A 6,876-nucleotide genomic window follows, 5' to 3' on the forward strand; every position below is an offset into this window, starting at 1 on the left:
AAGCGGCGGTCGCTCGGTCGGTATAGTTCGCTTGAGGACTTCAGTTCACGGAGTTTGTTTTGTTTGAATGTTGCTTAACCAATGTTTCGACAGAAATTTTAGATGCCATCTTCATTGCGAATTATTTTAGGGGCTTGTACGTTTTGCATACGATATCAAGCAATGGTTGGTGAGTCACAGATTAAGCCGTGGTTTATTGAAAATAAGTGTTAACCCCAAAACTCTTAAATCTGAAGACGGAAACCTAAATATTTGCCGAAACGACGGAAGACCTCCAACATCCTACGCGTCTATTTCCCGAAAGGCGAAATCACAAATTTCCTATTATACGCATATTCAGTCGAGCTGTACCTCTCCTTCAGTCTGGATGACGCAAATGGGGTGTCTGCTCTAGTTCTAAACAGATACACTGGTTTCAAAAATGTTCAAGTTATTGCAGTATCTGCAATGTCCTGCGGTTACTAACCTGTTGGCTGCCCACCCCCCTCACCTTGCCGTGTATGACTCCCACTTACCTCCTAATCACGTGATCAGCAATTAACAACATTGAGGCAGTTCAGGTTGATTGTAATTGCAAGTAATTACCCTGAAGCCAGGCGTCGAGTACTAGGAGGACAGTCAGAGGCTGACAGTTGAGTTACGGGCTGCTGGATCATTAAAGCTGGTAGTGCCAAGTCCGCTTTCGAAATCATAAGTCCAAACTGTACTTATTGTACAGAATGTCCCAGAAGGAAAGGTCATATTCTGGGGGGTCATAGTGTGGGCCATTCTAAGCAGAAAATTGTAGAACCATAGATATGTAGGTAGGTGGGTGGGTAGGTGGGTAGATGAGTAGATGAGTAGGTGGGTAGTATGTGGGTGGGTGGATAGATGAGTAGGTGGGTGGGTAAGTAGGCAGGCGGATGGGTGGGTGGGTAGATGAGTAGGTGGGAAGAGGAGTTGGTGGGAAGGTGGGTAGGTGGGTGGGTAGGTAGATGAGCGGTTGGGTAGGTGGGTTGGTAGGTTGGTGGGTGGGTGAATGAGTAGGTGGATAGGTAGGTAGGTTGGTGAGTAGAAAGACAGACAGATCTGCTCACCTTTATTAACTCTTGATGCAGTTAGCATGTTCTTAAGGAAACTGCCTTCATTCAGACTTCAGTAGCGTACTTGTTTCCACGAAGTCCTTTATCGAGACATGTGTGAACGTGCATGTTTTCAGCACTCGTGGCGGAACAGGATAGAGCGAAATGGGGTTAGGCATGAGTAAAGAGAAACAAATTAATTTGGGGGGGGAGAGCAGTGCATGTCAATAAATGTCAGAGGAAATAGTACATCTGTACTGAGCATGTCCAAACTAAGCACTGGCACTTGGGAAGGAACGGTGACATGAATATAAACGCCACAAAAAGGGGGAAAATTCTGTTTGTCATGTGTGTTAAATTAAGCTATTTTAGAGACACTGTTTTTATTTATAACGTAGATATTACAAAACAATAATTTGGCTCAGTCAGTAAAGCGACGGGCTGAACGGCAGAGGTTGGATTCCAGACAAAGGCAAGAGATTTTTCTCTACTTCACAGCGTTCAGACCGCCTTTGAGGCCCATCTAGCCCCCTAACTAATGGACAATGAGGTTCTTTCCTTGGGGCAAAGCGGCTGGAGCGTAAAACTGACCACTAACCTCCATCAATTGCGGAGGACAAGAACGGTGGCACTATAACTTCACTCCCCAGTACGCCTTCATGGCATAATGCTTCATTAATTGAGCATAGGAACATCTCTACCTTTAAGTAAACATTACAAAAATTAGTGTTCTTTCTCCATTGTCTGCGTAATTTCGCCCCTGACAGCGGGGAACTCTGACAAGTTGTGTAATGCTTTCGATTGTTCTCTTTTAATGATGGACTTGCGTTCGTAACGATCAGTGCAATATACATGATTCTGTTACGTTTTTGTGTGTGGAGTTAGCCACAAACATAGGATGTAACAGGAGAGTGCACAGTATTGCCCAGACTTACTCTATTTAGAAGAAGCAGAGGTTTCGAACATAACTCATAAAATTAACATGCGTTTCTACGCATTTGGCCAGTTCACAGACAAATAACCCATTTTCTCAGTTTCGACCGTTTCGACATATATATATATATACATAGGTAGCAAGCGGAGGGATACATAAGGATTTCAGAATAACTTAAAGCAGTGCAGCTAGGTCAGTAGTGCAGGGGGCTCGGCCCAGAGAGGACAATGAAACCAGACAGCAGCGTCAAACGGGACAGGTACTGTACTAATGATACGCTCTTGGACTGAGAAATACTTTAATTCATGGAAATATATTTTGAGTAAATTATGTTTGTTGCACTACGGAAACAGGAAAGCAGACATGCAATAAAGACAAATGAGGTTGGGGGTGGGATCGCTCGTATAATTCAATTCAATTCCTCATTTTTACACGGTAACTTAACAGTTACGAATCGGGATAGCGTAGTCGCTAGACCGACTGGCTAGGGGCTGGACGACCAAGGGTTCGGAGTTCGAGACACGGTAATGTCAAGAATTGTTTCTTGTCCACAGCGTCTAGAGCAGTTCTGGGGCCCACTCAGCCTCCTGTCCAATGGGTACAGGGAGTTCTTTCACCAGAGGTAAAGCGGCCGGAGCGTGAACCTGACAACTCACCTCCAACTAGTGCCGATGTCAAGAAAATGTGGCTCTATACATCCACTCCCCCGTACGTTTTCATGGTGTAGTTCTTAATTAGTTAAACACAGGGACAATTTTACCTTTCTTTTACCTTCTTAACTTAAGAGTTACAGCAACAAATTATGGAATCAACACAAATAAAATATATGACAAATACATACATGTAAGATATACTGCTGCATAGTCGACGGAAGGCAAGCAAAAATTTGTAACAACACTGAATGTAACACAGAGTGGTAAGAATCGGTTAGTCAACTTAACCAAAAGTTAAATGCCCCAAAAATTATTATCAGACTTATTGAGGATGCTGCCGATTTCATTTGCGGCTAAAGGGGAGGAAGAGAATGACATTCCTTACGTGAAAGCGAAGTACAATGACCGAAATCTCTAAAATTTCTGACTGGAATTCTGACACCAACAGCTTTCAGAACTGAAGGGCAGGTAATTAAGATGTTATCAACATTCCTTGTAAACACTCTTACAAAATACGTGGTAATAAATAATAAAGTTAAAGGTAAAGCTATCCCTGTAACAAGCCGTGGAGACCCACAGGGTCATGAGACGTCGAGGCTCCCACATTTTCTAGACAACGAGTTCATAGCTTGCGGTCAGACTGTCAGCCCTACGCGCCGGGAGCCATTTACCCCCTGGAACATTCCTGTATTCATTTCTGTTAGAGGCTGAGTCGACCCCAGTTCATAGTGAGGCTGGAAAATTTTGGTCAATTGAAAAATAAAATGACATCGGGAACTGAACCCGCGAGAGCATCCGGCTTGTAGCATAGTGTTTGAATCAACTATGCTACCGCGTGCCCCATTTAATTCCATGCGAATCTTAAGTCCCTGATATCTGATCATATACTATGCGTTTATTTGGAGCTGAAGATGTTTTCTCGTCCAGCTGTAACAGGACACTTCTCCTCAGATTTAGTTTTCCATACAGCGCACACCTGCACACCTGCACGCCTGCACACCTGCACACCTGTCACTGCTTCTCTCCTTTCCTGAGCTTTTGAAACTGGCACAGTGAAAGAGCCTCGATTCGCTTCTTGTTTCATAGAATTGGGAGATTTCATTTCCAAAGAAATCCAGTCAAGATCACTCACACAAAAAGTAAAGTTATCCCTGCAACAGGCAGTGGAGCCCCATAGGGTTGTGTGATGTTGAGGTGTCCACATTTTCTACAAAATCGGCTCATAGGTGGCGGTAAGGTTATCAGTCTTACGCGCCGGCCGCTCTTTACCCCTAAAAGTATTCCTAGAATATTCCTGGTCCTCATTTCTGCAAGTGGCTGAGTTGATCTCAGGGCCATAGTGAGGCTGGAAGGGTTAGGTCAATTGAAAAAGTCTACCTCACCGGGACTCAAACCCGCGACCTTCCGGCTCGTAGCATAGTGCCTCAACCAACTATGCTACCAGATCACTCATATATACAAAAAATACGTGTTGTGTTTTTGCACCATTTTTTCTTAACAATCTTCTCCTGAAAGAAGTGGAATGTGTGTTTTTTGTCAGAATTAAATTTACAGATTCACTTTCAGGAGCTTCTACAACCTGTTGAGCACTCACTGAGTTCTCTCGCTGTCCGTGCTGGAGAAACTCGAGATTTTCTGAAGGGATCTTTTTTCAATTTTGGTTAAATTCAGACAAAACACCAGACATTTCCATGAATATCTGAATGTATTTCCATGCATATTTAGAGCAAAATTCACCAAATGTTTTTGGAGCGAAAATTGTTTAGAACAGGTTTCAGGCATCATGTCACAATATATGTACAACGTTATGACATGAATGTATATGCAGTATACACAGGGTTTCTGCCAGTGCAGGCTCAGTACCCTTCCGCCTATGAATTCTAGTGTTCATTTTGCGCCATGAGATTTAAGACAATTTTTGCAATTGCGACTATTTTCTGATCCTCTGAGAAAGCATCTTTGATTCTGTCATAAACTGCTGTACTGCAGTTACTATTCTCAACATATTGTCTAGAGGCAAACTGTTTACTTTTGGAGCCCCAGCTGCTTGTTGTTCGTGTTAGTGTAAGGGCACAGAGACCCTCGGTTTCATTGTGGCGGGACTTGCTACTGCCACCTGGTGCCGCTGAGGCCGATGTTGCTGGAGCGCCGCCGCAAAGGACGCACCTGTGGTGGCGAGTTTTGAGGAGAACACCATTCCCGGTGTAGTCTTCAATGTTCTCTGTGACTTCTTTTTCTGCATCTCCTTCTTCGCATGTCTGCAGCCACTATAATTTTCGGAATGTGGATTTTCTCCTACCGCCAACCGACAGTTGCAGCACGTTGGAGCGGAAGATGTATTTCCTTTCTCGGAGCACTCCTCGTGCAGGTGACCGCCTCCGCACCACAAGCAGCGGGGAGGTTGCTTGCAGTTTGCCCAGACATGGCCGGACTGTTGGCAGTTATGGCTTTGGGTAAGACCATTCTGAGCTCCCCGATCGCGATGTGGCGAAGGCTTGGCTGTCTGAAAATCTCCCTGGCCTTTTGCCGTCTTGGGCAGGGTTATAAGGAACAGGGGGAGGTGACCGGCGGGTGGCCGTCATCTGCTTGACTCTAATAACGTCAACAGCCAGGCTCACCAGTCTGTCAGATATGTCTTCTGCAGGGGTGTTTTGAGGGGGGTGCCGTATCAGATCTTTTATGAAAGTTTGGGATTTGGGGTACAAAGTGAAATAAGCAAGACTATTCATTTCTATGTAGGATTTGACTCCTGAAAAATCTGCCATGGCTTTTGTGATTGCTCTGGTCCCATTTATGGTGCTACGGAAATCAAAATTGTCTTTCAACGCGCCTTTCAATTGCTTTTGCAACTGAATCATGTTAGTTGCGGAGGTTAGCGCTATTTGGGACAGCCTTCCTGTTTTGCCAGGAACTGCCTACTCATATGGCAAGGCCTGTAACTCGTTGAGCGTAACAGTATACACGTATGTGCCATACAGGGCACGAAATAGGGTCTTTCCAGTGAAAGCTTTGCAGCAGCTAGTTTTGTTGTCCACCGCAGTATTGACTATTGGTGTCCACTCAACACTTTCTCCTACCAAAGCTGACGTGTAATCTGCCACGTACTCAACGTCACACAGGATTTTAAACAGCTGTTTTATCTGTACTTACGCATCGCGATGTTTAGCTACTAACTGGTAATCAGCTTTTATTAATATTATTTTGTCCGTCCAGGAGTTTTGATATCCCGGAACTGGGACGTCCGCCATCTTTGACAAGACACTCGCTTCGCACTTAGTACCCTGGAGATCCAAACGTTTGAATATATCGCGTCGGAGAGCGCGAGGCCGCGAGTTTCGCTGAACACCACAAGTGCAACAGAAGGCATGCGCTCGCAATAGTACATATAATGATGCTTCGTCTAGTAGTTACGCATTAACACAAAGGTATACCTCAAGCATCTGACTCGATGCTCCCACCACCGACTAAACTGAGCTGAGTCTTGTGTTATGACCGGCGGTCAGTCGGCCAGTCTGTATTGGAATAAACCATCCAATTGGGGAGTAAGACCAGATTTTTATTAATGTCAGACAGCTGCGGGTTTGTTGATGTGTGGCGATCTCTCTGACTAGAGGGCGGGTCTGCCTTTTACAGTTGCTACTGGTCCTCGCCAGCGCAGTAATTCTCGGGTCCGAGTCCCGTTGGACTCGCCACCATATTTTATTGTTTCAATTTCTAAACTTCTCTTTTCGTCCCCTCCTATGGCTCGCAGGGCTACAATGGAGGTATTCGACCCCGCCTCCATACGGGATCACTGAGTAAGCTTCATTCATTCATCAGTAATCTGTCAAGACGACAGGTCCACAGTCTCTTCCAAAACAGTTCCTCCACTTGATGCGATCTAGAGCTTTCTCCTTCAAATGAAACATCTCGCATACATGGTATCTCTGGTTTTGGAAAGAGACTATCCAGGAAAATTGATAATGTGGTAGTTTTTCCATTTGCTTTCCACATCGCAGTACAATAGGCGTTCAAACCACTCTGGTCACGCCTGTTGCTATACGAACTTGAACCATCTCGAGCATTATTTACTCTGTGCTTCAAGTCGCTGCTGATGACGCTGCTTCCGGCATCAGTTTTTGGTGTCTCTCTTCGTCTGATGCCTACCCTTTGACCTGTCCAGCAAGGGAGGCCCTGCCAGTAGCTACGCTACCGCTGGTATAGCTCTCAGGGTCCTTGGCATACTCAA

General features: G+C 45.0%; 1 protein-coding gene and 1 long non-coding RNA gene across 6 annotated transcripts in view; one reads left to right on the plus strand and one right to left on the minus strand.

Moving 5' to 3' along the window:
- LOC111872137 (sodium-dependent noradrenaline transporter) overlaps positions 1–6,876 on the minus strand; it is a 241,565-nt gene that overhangs the window by 134,053 nt on the left and 100,636 nt on the right. The window lies entirely within an intron of this gene.
- LOC111872138 overlaps positions 2,197–6,876 on the plus strand; it is a 57,812-nt gene continuing 53,132 nt past the window's right edge. Inside the window, exon 1 of the long non-coding RNA XR_002844174.2 lies at positions 2,197–2,254. This is a non-coding gene — a long non-coding RNA (uncharacterized LOC111872138). The remainder of the gene's footprint in view (positions 2,255–6,876) is intronic.

This window comes from Cryptotermes secundus, unplaced genomic scaffold (assembly GCF_002891405.2).
Source record: "Cryptotermes secundus unplaced genomic scaffold, Csec_1.0 scaffold470, whole genome shotgun sequence".
Lineage (NCBI taxonomy): Eukaryota > Metazoa > Arthropoda > Insecta > Blattodea > Kalotermitidae > Cryptotermes > Cryptotermes secundus.